We start from the raw sequence: 13,571 nt of genomic DNA on the forward strand, positions 1-13,571 counted from the left end.
GAAAGATTTCATTCTTTTTTTGTGGCTGAATAATATATCACCTTTTCTTTATCCATTCATCTATTGAAGGATACTTGGGTTGCTTCCTTCCATAATTTGGCTATTGTAAATAATGCTACAATAAACATAGGGGTGCATGTATCCCTCTGAATCAGTATTTTTGCTTTTTTTTTTTTTTTTTTTTTTTTTTTTTTTTTTTTGGTAAATACCCAGTAGTGTGACTACTGGACTGCGGGGTAGTTATATTTTTAACTTTTTGAGGAACCTCCATACTGCTTTTCACAATGGGCACACCAGTTTGCAATCCTACCAACAGTGCATAAGGGTTCCCTTTTCTCCTCATCCTTGCCAACATTTGCTGTTTCTTGTGTGGTGGAAGGCCTTTAAAGAGGGAATAGGCCTTCCCAGGAGATCAATAACACCAAGCATGCCTGCATGCTTTACCTTCCTCCAGACTTCCCCTTCCTGTGGACTTCAAGCTTCAGCTGGAGCTCATGGGATTCCTGCCTACTTGTGATCTCCTTCTGAATGCCTGCTCCGAGGACTTCAGGCTTGCTTAGCCAGTCTCCACAATCGTGCAAGCCAATTCCATACAGTGAGTAATATATATTTATAATCATATACATATAAACTTATGTGATTCATGTCTATATTTACCTGTATGTGTATGTACATATCCACATACATATATATGAATGATGATATATACAGAGGCGAGAGATATACCTCTCTCCTACTTGTTCTACTTTTCTGATGGAATGGTTGAATCCTGACTGGTACAGAATTTTCCACACTCACTTTCAATTATCCAGAATTCAACTCATTATCCTTTTCCTTCTTCATCTAACTCATATGCACAATTTCCTAGAATTTTAAAAGCCCGGCCGGTTTTGTCACTTCTACCTTCTCAGTTATAGCAGTAGCATCCCCTAAGTCCAAACAGTTTTCCTTTGAAGCCTCTCTCTTCTGTTCTAAACCAGGCTCTCCTTGTCGCATGCTGAGATGGTTTTCCTACTTATCAAGATTCTTCCCTGTCTCCATCCACGCTTGCTTTCAATATTGTCTGTCTAAAGGCCTCTTTATATCTTACCACTCACTGCTCTTTTTTCAAATGGGCATACCATTACTTACAGGTTAAACTTAAGGGCTTTTTTAAAGATGACATTTAAGTCTCTCAAAAAAATTACCTCATATGTAAGAGAGCAAAAATGATAGTCATAACAGAGTAAGCACTTCTATGCAAGACAATCTGAGAAACGATTTTTGCAAGCTATCTTAATCAGCACTCACCATAATCCCAGTAAGTGGTTATAGTTATTAGCCTCATTTTACAGGTGCAGCACTGAGTCAGAGAGAGGATAATTCACTTCCCAAGAGATACACCAACTAAGTGGGGCATCAAGGATTTGGATCCCTGATCTGACACCGGAGCCCACCACTCAAAATTCCCTACGTGAATTCTGCACTCTAAACCAGCCTGGATTCTCACTGTACTTGAATCCATGGTGCTCATTTCCTTACCTGTTCATCTAATTTCCCTGTAAGGGCCACGTCTCCTCCCTGCTCTTTACTTATGCAACTTGTGGGTCTGACTTGGTCTACCTTCTCTAAATAACATTCAACCACTGTTACGAGCCATACACATTTCACGGTTTTCTCAATGCCTAACTCATTGATTTGTGTGAATACCACTTTTCTCCATGTAGACTGTAAAGGACCAGGTTTACATTTCTTTTATACAGCTAAGAAGCTCTCCACAAAGTGACATTTTATTAGTATAGCTGTGAAGGAGGAAACAAACACACACAAACACTGTTATCCCCGGAATATTAAAACCCTATTTGTCAAGGATGTACAAGATAATTTGGATCTCATTCATCCAGTTTTTAGTGTGACTACTGACAGTTTCTTCATGACAAAGCAAAAGCAAATTTCCTGCATTTAAGTAAACGGCCAGAGCATGTACGTTCTAGTTGGATGGTCTTGTGGAAGTGCTGAAAGTAAAAATTCAAAATTTCCGTAAGTGTGTCTGATTAGCGGGATCCTTGCTGAATAATTTCACAGTTCTTTGCCCTTAGAAAGTCATTCCAGTCCAAATGGGACTCTGCCAGCTTCTACGTTTGTCCATGACCTATGCCAGTGTTTTCCGTGTCTCTGCCTGTGTGTATTCGGTCTGGTTTTATTTTGATGGGGAGAATTAAGTAGAAAGAAGAAGGAACACTGTCTCTGCCAGAGGAACTTGAGACGGATGGATTTTAACACCTTTGTGTATCTCTAGTGCTCGGCATATTGAAAAGAACTGCAAATGTTAGTTGATTGGATATTTTTGTTCTACTAGTTTGAAACATTCTTTATATAGTCCCCTATTATAATATTTATTGAAATAACATTGGTTATTTTTATGTCTCTCTTTAAAGGACCACGTGTCTTAATAACTTTTTTAAGTATCTAGCACTATCCCCAAAATGGTTGTTGGGTGAGTTAAAGGGGGGAAAAAGTGTTTAAATTCATTTCCTAGGAAAGCATAATAATCACTGGTTTATACCCTCAGGATGTGGTTGTTTTTTTCTCACTCTTTTATAACACCTCAGTTACAAATATTCCCCTGAACTAGTCAATGAGGAATGGCCTTTGATTTGAGCAATATAGCGGAGACCCTTGTGGCAATGGAACTATTCTGTATCTTGACTGTGGTGCTGGATTCACAAACCTACATGTGATAGAATTATGTAGGACTTAATACACAAATGAATGTAAGTAAAACTAGGGAAATCTGAGTATAGGAATAAGATCAGCGGGTTGTGTCAATGTCAATATCCTGGTTGATATTTAACTACAGTTTGTGGAGGTAACATCTGTCAGACATTACTACTGGGGGAAATGAGGTGAAGGGTACACAGGAATTTTCTGTAGTATTTCTTACTAATGCATGTGAATCTACAAGTATCTCAAAATAAAAACCTTTTAAAAATTACCAATTTCTTTACTAGTGGTTTCATAACGCCTTGGGCTTAGTGCAATAGCTGTTAGCAGGATTAATCAGTGACGCCGTTAACTCTCCAGTTGGATACACAATTTGAAAAAAATGCCCCAAATCCAAAGTGGTACAGAGGGAAAGCTATGATGAAATGCTCCCTGGCTAGAGTGTTGTTCTCAGAGCTACTTTCCCCTTTCTCTTTTCCACATGTGCCAGACTCGCACTGCTGTTCGCCTTGAGGAAATCAGGAGAGCAGGACATTCAAATCCGATTCTGCATTCCTTCTCGGTAAGGCTGTAGAGATGTTACTAAGGTTTCCCTTTGCCTTCTATTAGTGAATAAGAAATAGGTTTCCAAATCAGATGTTAAAATTCCAGGAGAATGCTTGAAATATGGAGTGGTACTGATTGCACTTCACTGAACAATAGCAATAATAATAGCAGCATTAGGTTTGTGTTGTCAATATTGCTACTGTACTGAGGGCTTCCACACTGTCTGGAACTGGGCAGTTTGTGGAGCCAGAATCTGGCCAAAGCACTTGTTATTGAAAAAAACTATTTTTCTGTGAACTGTCTCCATTAGCATCAGAAAGCTCCACTACATTGGAAATGGCAAGGAGAAACCCCAGGAGGATAGTCAGGCTCGTGAGACAGCTGTTCTGCTCTGCCAGTGGTGATAAAGGCAGAGCTTTGGGAATGCCAGTTCATCTACTGTGAGTCACCAAGTACAAACAGGGTGATAATGGAGTTAGTATCAGAAAACAGTCCCTTTGGAAACAGTCTCAGAAGCCTTCACAGAGAAGGCAGACCACCATCGAGCAAGGGCCCTTTTCTACTGCGAAGGGAAGCCCGTGCTTATGTGCCTATTTACCACTCTCTGGCCTCGCCGATCCTTATCAAAACAAAGCTCTTTCCCTCTGAATTTGAGCTGAATTGAAGACGAACTGGATCCCACTTACAGTATCTGTGGGTACTCCAGAAGGATACTCTCTTTCTTTTCCAAGGGAGGTCCATATAAGACAATGGCATCCAGCCTAAAAGGGTTGTGGTCAAGGGCAGATGCAGAGCTTCCTGGACTGGACACTGGCCCTTATTAATCATGAATCAAGCCTTCATCTCCTAAAGGCACTGGCCTTTTCTATATATAGATTGCTTAACCCATGTTATACTTATTCCCTGGGGAGAGGGACTTGCATAGAGAGCACTGAGTTCTCTTTCTGTATTCATGCCTAATTATTAAGCTTTGGAACAAGCAATTTATTTTTCATGACACAATTCCATAAAATTGATCATACATATATATTCATGTGTGGAAAGGAAAAACAGAATTAAAACATGTAGATATACATATTTAATTCTATTTGTCCATTCCCCACTACATTCCTGACTATTACTCCCTTCTTTCACGTTAACTCAATGACGCATCCGATTGGCTTCTTTTTATGTCTCTCTTCCTGCTCCCGCATCACTCACACATGTGTTTTGTTCCCAGGCATCTTCTGGCTTATGAATTTCTTCATCCAAACTTCTTCTTCGAAAATCTCATAACACCTCCTCTTAGTAATATTTCCTTGTACACATTCTCTCACTTGACACATCTTTCTCTCTCTCTTTCTCTCTCACACACACATATATTCACATGAATTCACCAGAACCCAGTTCACTTTTGGTTCCCTGGGCTGGCACTTAAGTCTTCAGTAAGTGTGGCTGTGGATTTTTTTGCTACCAATAGCCACAGGCATAAAACAAAAGTGGGCTGAGGCTAGATGGATCAACTGTGCTGAGACTAACTGATAGAACACTGGGAAGAAGGAAGCCTCCTGAGCTCCATCGGATGGGGGCTAAGGATGTGCTGCAGTAGCAGGAGGGGGTGAACAAGCATGTCCTACATTAGCAGCCTGAGCTCGTCATCAAGCTACTGAAAGCTTGATGTGTGTGTATGTGTGTTGTATGTGTACGTGTGTATTTGGCAGGGGGAGTAGAGGTGTTGCAGTTGAAAGGGTGTTGGAACGACACTGAAGGAAAGTTAAAAAGAAACATTCAGTAACTGAGTACTTATTATGGGTTAGGCACTGTGCTCTGTGTTTTCAGATGCTTCTTGTTGACTTCTTACAAACGTCTGAAAGAGATGACTGTTACTGTGCAGATGAGGAAACCAAGGTCCAGAAAGGCTAATACTTTACCAGATTCATACATTGCAAGTAAAGATCTAGGCTCACTTCTTCTTGGAGCAGCCATTTGAATATATATTTTTTTCATTTGATATATTCTTTTTCCCATTCATATTTGTTTTGCGCTAAGGGAGATGGAAGAAGAGAAATGCTGTGTGTTGGTAATGGCAGCTAGTACTTGAGAACCATCAAAGCCTCTTCAGTTGAAGAATAGAAGCTATATGCAAACTCAGGGGCAGAGCTGATAACCTACTACGTAAGCAAGGACTGTCTTCTTTGCTCCTGCCTTCCAGATACGTATTTCCTGAAGAGCAAAGCACTGTTAACAAAACAAACATACAAAAAACCTTCAGATGAGGTTTTTGTCCATGCTTAGTCAAGACTTTTGGAGTCGACAATGACCTGGAGGTTGGAGCTGAGATATGCAGAGTGACAGCAAAATTGGAATATGGAAGAAAAACTGGTTTAGTGATTCCCTATGCTCCTGTGGCAAAGGCAATACAAACGTTGCATTAAGGCTATAATTCATAGGATTCCAACTCAATCAAGGGAAAAGCTACCCAACAATTGTAATTTCTCCAGATGATGTCAGGGAACTAACTCAAATTGTTTTAGACACAACCTACCAAAAAAGTCTACTGTTCCGTCACCAGTTTACCCTTGAGATAAATTTCTGAGCCTAAGTTTCAAGATATCAATACATGAGAGGACTACACATGGCCTGGACATCCTAGACTTTAAGCTAGATGTGGTGGGTGGACAGAATTTTGGGTTGTCTGCTTGGGGAAAGAATGAGTGTGCTACCTGTATAGGAAGGGTTGGTACTGGTGAATGAGAAGGATGAGGTGTATAAAAGACTGCCTTCTATCCACCAAAACAGTCCTCTTCTCTCAGGACCCAGCAACAGATTACGACTGGATTCTAACTAACGGAACTGTGGCTTCTAAGCACTGTCCTCTGCAAGCTTGATAAAGATGAGCACTGTGATCTTGGAAGTCATCTGTTAAAGACAGAAGCCACAAGATGGAAAAAGCCATGGTCACTAAGTCACCACCTGGAGAAGAAAGAGCCTCCCATCAACTGAAAACTTTCGTTTGGATTTTCTGTAACTGAAAAATAACCTTCTATCATGTTTGAGCCATTTCTTTATAGTGGCTACATTTATATGTTTTAGGTCAGACTCGAGTTTAAAGAAAGTACTAGAAAGTAGAAATGTTCAGAAGGGATACCATCTGTGACACGCCTAACTGATTTTATAAAATTCTATTCTCAGCCAAGTCCTGCTCGCCCAGGATCTATCATAGGAAACTGTTCCTCCAAGCTTTGGGGCATTCCTCACTGAGCTTGATATTTTTGTGTTCTGTGGATACTGCCTTGCTTGGAACACACAGAACAGAAAACGTGATCAAAACTCCTCTAGGACACACTGCCTGCTCTCCTTAGGAAATCACAGCTCTTAGAAGCCACAGCCGGTTCTCTTGGCAGCTTTGTGTTCAACTGTGTTCTCAGGCCACATGTATTGGAGAGATACTGTCCCCAGTAAACCTCAGATTGAAAAAACAAATGCGAATTTGTTCTGCATTTTTCTAAGATGGTTCTGTCTTCCAATACTTCCTTAAAGCTGATGCCTCCTAGGAAGGAAATCCGAAAAAAATCACACTTCTACCTAGACTAGAGCTGTCTAACAGAAATAGAAAGTGAGCCACATATGTAATTTGAAATTGTACAGAAACATTTAAAAAGTAAACAGGTAGGTGCACCTGGGTGGCTCAGCCGTTAAGCATCTGCCTTCGGCTCAGGTCATGATCTCAGGTTCCTGGGATCGAGCCCCCCATGGGGCATCGGGCTCCCTGCTCAGCGGGAAGCCTACTTCTCCCTCTCATACTCCCCTTGCTTGTGTTCCCTCTCTCGCTGTCAAATAAATAAATAAAATCTTAAAACAAAAAAAAAAAGTAAACAGGTAAAATTAATTTTAATAATATTCTCAACCCAATGTATCCAAAAGATTATCACTTCTACATGTAATCAAAATAAGATTATTAATGAGATATGTTACCTTTTTTTCGTATTAAGTCTTTAAAATCCGGTGTGTTATTTCACCCTTACAGCACATTTCAATTCAGAATAGCCAATTTCAAGTGCTCATAGACATATGTGGCTAGTGGCTGCCACATTGGATGACACCGGCTTAGACTTCTGCTCTTTTTCCTAGCATCCACAGTACATTCCTTTAGGGTACCGCTGCACAGGGTTTGAATTTTAATGGAATCTACTGCTCTGAAAGGAATCATAATCATAACACATGCTATGAGCTAAAAAGAAATATAATTTCTTCTAGGGATTTAAATTTTTCTCTAGAGATTCCTATGCTCTGAGGTATGGGAGTGAAACAACAAAGATCATTTAGTTAGCCCATTTTCACCATTATATTAACAAACCATTTCTTCCTTCAAATTTCCATTTGAATGCACACATTATCTATCTTTCCTCCTTTCTTTCTTCCTCCCTCCCTCCCATCCTTCCTTCTTTTTTTCTTTTTCCAGGCATTTTTGATATAACTTCTGCAAAGAAGTTTGAAGACTAGCAAAGTACGATTAGACAATGTTTGGTATCAGATATCCTAGCTATGCCTACCTAATTGCAGTATGGTTTTGGGTAACTTCTCTGAGTGTCTGTTTTCTCAATTCTAAACTGGAAACAGTGATATTATTTTGCAAGGATTTTGTGAGGACTGACACGAGAGAGTACTCATCATGGGCCTACTACAGTGCCTGGCACAGATCATAAAGGACCTTATAAGCCATGCTAAGAAGTTTCAATTTTATCTTATAGGCAACAGGGAGACAGTGAAGACAAAATGAGAAGTGATTTGATCAGATTTTCCACTTCTAAGGCAATTACTGGGAAGAAAACTAAAAATGTTTTGTTTTTCTTATAGCCAAGCTTTGTCCCAAAAAGAAGTGCTTGATTCCAAGTCTTTCAAATCTTTTCTTTGTGTAAAAAAGAAAAGAATCTTGGCTAAGCTTCAGATTAAATTCCTCCATATACCCAGAGGTTTCTTTGAATGAACAGATTTAACATCTCATTAGGCAATTCTACCTCCTGCATTTAGGAATCTGAACTTTTCTTAGGACAATACACACAATATTATAGGCAAGAGTTAAAATATAACTTTATTATTCTTTTTGGTGTTGCTTTATCTCCAATGGGTTTCAATATATCCTTCTAGACCTCTTTCACAGAGAAACAATGACCCTAGACCAGATGGTTCTAATGACCTTGTCTGTTCAGTCCATGATATCTCTGAGAAGCAGTGGGGATTACACTAAAGATAACTTTAAAAAATTGGAATTGATAACTGAAAGATAACAATTAAATGGAATTATTTTCATAATGATCAGGCCAGGAAAACTCTAGTTGAAACTTTCATTTGTACTTTAGCAAAAATCATAATAATATGTCTCCTCATTTGGAAGAGTTTATTCTTTTTAAGATCTTGTTGTCGGAGAAGTTCACTATCCCCATTGCCAAATGTTATAAAGAACTGGAGGAATCTGACTCTGGATAGATCTATTCTGTTTGTCTGCAGCCATCCCATGCCTAAAGTCAAGGACAGACACAACCCACTCATAGGTACAGGGTGTATGTAGATCCAAGAGGAGGAGAAAATGTGATAACGTCAATATTTGACTATAGACTAGCCGAAGAGATAGCCCTCATGTAGTAATTTACAGACAAATTAGGCACCTGCTACATAATAACAAATATGAATGAACTATGTATAGTATTTACAACTTCTGTGCTTAAACCAATTAGTTAAATTAAATTGGATCTTAGAAAACATCCAAATCTGAAATATCCGCCCACAGAAAACCAATGAGCCAGTTAAAGACAAGCTTCTAGTTTCAACCCACAGTTATGATGTTAGCTGTAGGTTTTGTAGATATTTTTTATTAAATTGAGAAAGTTCCTCTCTATTCCTAATTTGCTGTGAGTTAAAAAAAATCATGAACAGATGTTGAATTTTGTCAAATGCTTTTATTCTATCTACTGACATCATCATGTAATTCTTCTTTAGCGTGTTGATGTGGTGGGTTACATTGATTGATTTTCAAACGCTGAACCAGCCTTATATACGCGGGATAAATCCCACTTTGTCATGGTGTACAATCTTTGTATTGGATTTTATTTGCTAATTTTTTAAAATTGAGATTTTTAAAAATTTATATTCATGAGAGATATTAGTCTGTAGTTTCCTTTTTTTGTAATATCTTTGCCTGGTTTTGGTATTATGGTAATGCTGGCTTCATGAAATGAGTTAGGAAGTATTCCTTTGGCTTCTATCTTCCAGAAGAAATTATAGAGAATTGGTATAATTCTTACTTAAATGTTTGGTAGGACCCTCTAGTGAATCTATCTGGGCCTAGTGCTGTCTTTTTGGAAGGTTAATTATAGATTTTATTTCTTTCATAGATACAGGCCTATTCAGATAGTCTAATTCTTCTTTGCAGGTGAGTTTTGGCAGATTGTGTCTTTCAAGGAATTTGTTTCATCTCGGTCATCAACTTTGTCCTTCAACAGATGACTAGATTAAGAAGTTGTGGTCCAGGGGCGCCTGGGTGGCACAGCGGTTAAGCATCTGCCTTCGGCTCAGGGCGTGATCCCCGCGTTATGGGATCGAGCCCCACATCAGGCTCCTCCACTAGGAGCCTGCTTCTTCCTCTCCCACTCCCCCTACTTGTATTCCCTCTCTCGCTGGCTGTCTCTATCTCTGTCGAATAAATAAATAAAATCTTTTAAAAAAAATAATGTAAGAAGTTGTGGTCCATATATACAATGGAATATTATTCAGCCATCAAAAAGAACAATTTCACAACATTTGCAGCAACATGGATGGGACTGGAGGAGATCACCAGGATTTTAACCATACAAATCAACATTAGGCAAGTAGAAGAAATTTAAACGTATGAAGTACTATTTAAACGTGATGGGTTACTATTAAATAACTCATTTAATGACAGCACCTTGCAATGAAAGCTTTCCTCTGGGAGAAGATTTAAATCATCTGACCTTTTTCACAGTAAACTTTAGCAGAATCTGGGAGTTGGCCAGACCTGAGAAGCCAGAGCCCATCATAAAATTCCACCACATGTCTTATAGCAGTAAGTTTTTCCTCTATTCTTCTCAGTCAGGTTAAAATATGAAAGGATACCATGTTTGTGTGTGTGTATGTGTGTGTGTATATTCCTATATATGTATGTGTGTGTGTGTGTGTGTGTGTGTGTGTATGGTTAAAGCCTCAGAACCCAAAGTCCTTCAGAAAATGAAAGAACTCATTCTGCTGCATTTATCCTTACAAAGTAATTTGTGCTTATTCCAAGAACAGAAATATTCATGTATGAAAAGAAATAGTTTACTGAAAATAATGATTTCACTTGCCAACATTGTGCACAAGGATGTTTTCTCATGGCCAGTGGAGGTTTATGAAATGTCTTAATGTGCTTTTTGAAAATAAGATATCTGATGGAGTCTTCATGCTGTCTTGACTCCTAAGACGTTTTCCCCATGTGAGCAAAATTCATGTTCATGCAAATCAATTCCAGGCCCATTTGTCTAAATCCTGAAAGAAATCATTCTGGAACTAAAATAAATTGTGTTTATTCAAAATGGAAATTAGTAACAAAAGCTTTGTAAAATGCCTATTGCTAATAATTAACCAATTAAAAATTCTAAACTTCTATGTATAAGACACTGTCCTTAACACAAAAGAATTCACCACAAAATATACGCATTTTCCAGGCCATCCTACCTGAAGGATACAAATGAGAAAACAATAGTCATACACTAGTATTTCCTTGATTCTGACCACTAACATTCTGGGGGAACTTCAAACACCTCTCACATCCCCCAGACATTAACAGAAGTCCTAGAAGGGTAACTACCAGGTGCTTTGTGCAAGGAGCATCTGGGCTACACATGATGTCTGCTCTTTTCCTCTCCAGCTCTAAGCCACAGAGCTGCGGTCCCTCATCTCCACCTGCCCAAAGCCAGCGCAGAGACTGCTAGTGCTCAATGTTCTGGAAGCACCCCCAGATTCTGGCACTTATATTACTAAAACCCGGAACCCTCAATATACTTAAGAGACTTCAGTAAACAACTCCTTGGTTTTAGCTGCTTTGTTTTTTACTTATTTTTTTAATCAAAATCATCCTAAGTTTCAAGCCTAGAGGAGCTGAAAATCTATGGTACAGTTACAGTGTTTAGAATCAGTGCTATTCTTGGTGTGAATTCAGTATATCCTACTTCCCATTTTCTTAGGATGAGTTCTTTCCAAAGGAGCTTCTTTGGCACTTAGGCAAACAGACCGTTGAGGAACTTACACCACCGGTCTCTAGGCAGGCCTGATTTTAAGGAGAGCACAGTTTTGGCTCCAGCTTGGACCTCATTAACGATATAATCCAACCTATCTTCAAAGGTCATACAGTCTAGATGTGATAGGCACATCAGCTGACTATTATTCCAATAGACTGTGCTAACTGACACAGAGGAGGAGTATCTTAAGAGTCATTTAACTACATTTAGAGATTCCTGATGCATTTCCTGGAAGAAAAGATGCACAATTTGAGGCTTAAAGTAAGAACACATTATATTTTCATTTCATTTTTAGGGATGCCAAAACTTCCCCTCCCAATCAATAAATTAGAGAAATAAGTGAAACGAGAGCCCCAGACCCCCGGGGCTCCAGTTTCTAGAAATGGGTTGAGATGGCCATAGAATGATCTGGGAAAGACTGACAAAGCTATTTCAGGACAAACTCCTAGCAGGTGCTGTGGAGACAGTTACCTTAAGCCTTTAGCTAAACCTTTCAGTTTTACCTTGAAGTTTAGGAGTCCTCTGTGGACCACTGTTACACTGGGTTGAGACAGACTCTGATGAGATGTGTGGGGCTTGGTTAGCAGTGTCTCGATGGACAAGGGGGGGGGTGCTACAGGAATGCCAATATTTTCTCGCCCCGTCTTATTTCTGAATAAATTTCAGGCCACATATTTTCTAGAAGATTCATCAGCCAAATTTTGTCTCTACTCCTAATATTTCCCCAAGACTTGATTCAACAGTTGATTTAAACATTTAACAATGAACCTATAGCCCAAGTGGTTTTATTTGGGAAACTTGGGAATTCTTTATAGTTTTCTCAACTATAAAATAAATGTATAGTTTAAAGGAGACAAGTGTTTGTATTTTGATGGAGCTGACTTTTATTTCAAAGGTAGGCTGGTTAAAAATAGAGCATACTGTAACCCACTGAAACATAGCTAACTTAATTGTTAACATAAAACTATGAACTATTAAATGGACTATTACGGCAATTATAAAGTGAATCTTCTACAACATTTTGTTTTCTGGGAGGATTAGATTGAGTTGTAGTTCCATCCACAGAGGATTGAGGAGGAAGGTCTGAAGTGTGGAGTTAAAAGCTCAGTATAAGCACTAACATATGGCATCGTCTCCAAATCTTAAAATGAAACCCTTGTGGAAGAGACTCTTCAGAAGCAAAACTAAGGAACAAAGCATCTCTGAGCCCTCTATACATATCCAAACTGAACTTTAGCCAGTTTTCGTTAGGATTCTGGTTCTTGTTTTTTACCTTCTTAAAATCACACACACAGAGACACACATGCATACACATACAGACGCATGCACTAGCACTCGCACAGAGCCTGGCAGAGCAGTGAGAAATATCTGGTCTCTGAAAGGCATTCTGTTAGAAATAGGCAGAGGGAACCCAGCTTAGGAAACAACATATAGAGAAGTCGCTGTGTTAACAAACTCAGTCTACTGGGCGTGTTTCCATTGCCCAGGAGGAGATCCAGAAAAGGAGACCAATTCCACAAGATGGAAGGCTCACTGGTGTTTTGGTTTGGTTTTTCTCAAGATCATTACTCTCAATGTTGCAAGAGCATGGTTTGAAGTGAGCTGCCCATCCGTTACTCACCTCCTGTCAGCTGTCACCCAGATCACGGAATGGAAAGAACACTAGGGCATTGGGTCTAAATTGGCCAAGGGGTAGGAAACATGGAATGGTCATAAATGGAAAGTATTCAGGCTCAAAACAAGTTTGTAGGGGGAACCATACGGGAATCTGCGTGAGGTCGCCTAGAAATGTTTACATAAAAAACAACAAAAGTGGAGCAAAAAGGAGCCAAAACATCCAAGCTCATGAATATCCTCAAATTTGAAGAGGGATTTCAGCAATTAAATGTTTAACAAGTGTCTGGGAGCCAGGAGTGGGAAGTTCCGTAGTCCCTATCAGGAGATAGATATAAAGTACTTCCAATCTAAAGACGGAAATAGTTAAAATTAAAAATGGCGATGGGGTTGTTTTAAACAAAGGACTTTGAAGTTATTTCTAAAAGAATCAAGTCA

General features: G+C 39.2%; 2 long non-coding RNA genes across 2 annotated transcripts in view; one reads left to right on the forward strand and one right to left on the reverse strand.

Moving 5' to 3' along the window:
• The window catches only part of LOC121100194, a 236,554-nt gene that overhangs the window by 50,376 nt on the left and 172,607 nt on the right, over positions 1-13,571 (reverse strand). The window lies entirely within an intron of this gene.
• LOC103673475 lies at positions 207-9,815 on the forward strand. The gene is made up of 3 exons (XR_571407.2): positions 207-595; positions 3,194-3,265; positions 9,659-9,815. It is a non-coding gene; the product is annotated as an uncharacterized LOC103673475 (long non-coding RNA).

The sequence above is a fragment of the Ursus maritimus genome, unplaced genomic scaffold (assembly GCF_017311325.1).
Source record: "Ursus maritimus isolate PB19 unplaced genomic scaffold, ASM1731132v1 scaffold_35, whole genome shotgun sequence".
Taxonomy (NCBI): domain Eukaryota; kingdom Metazoa; phylum Chordata; class Mammalia; order Carnivora; family Ursidae; genus Ursus; species Ursus maritimus.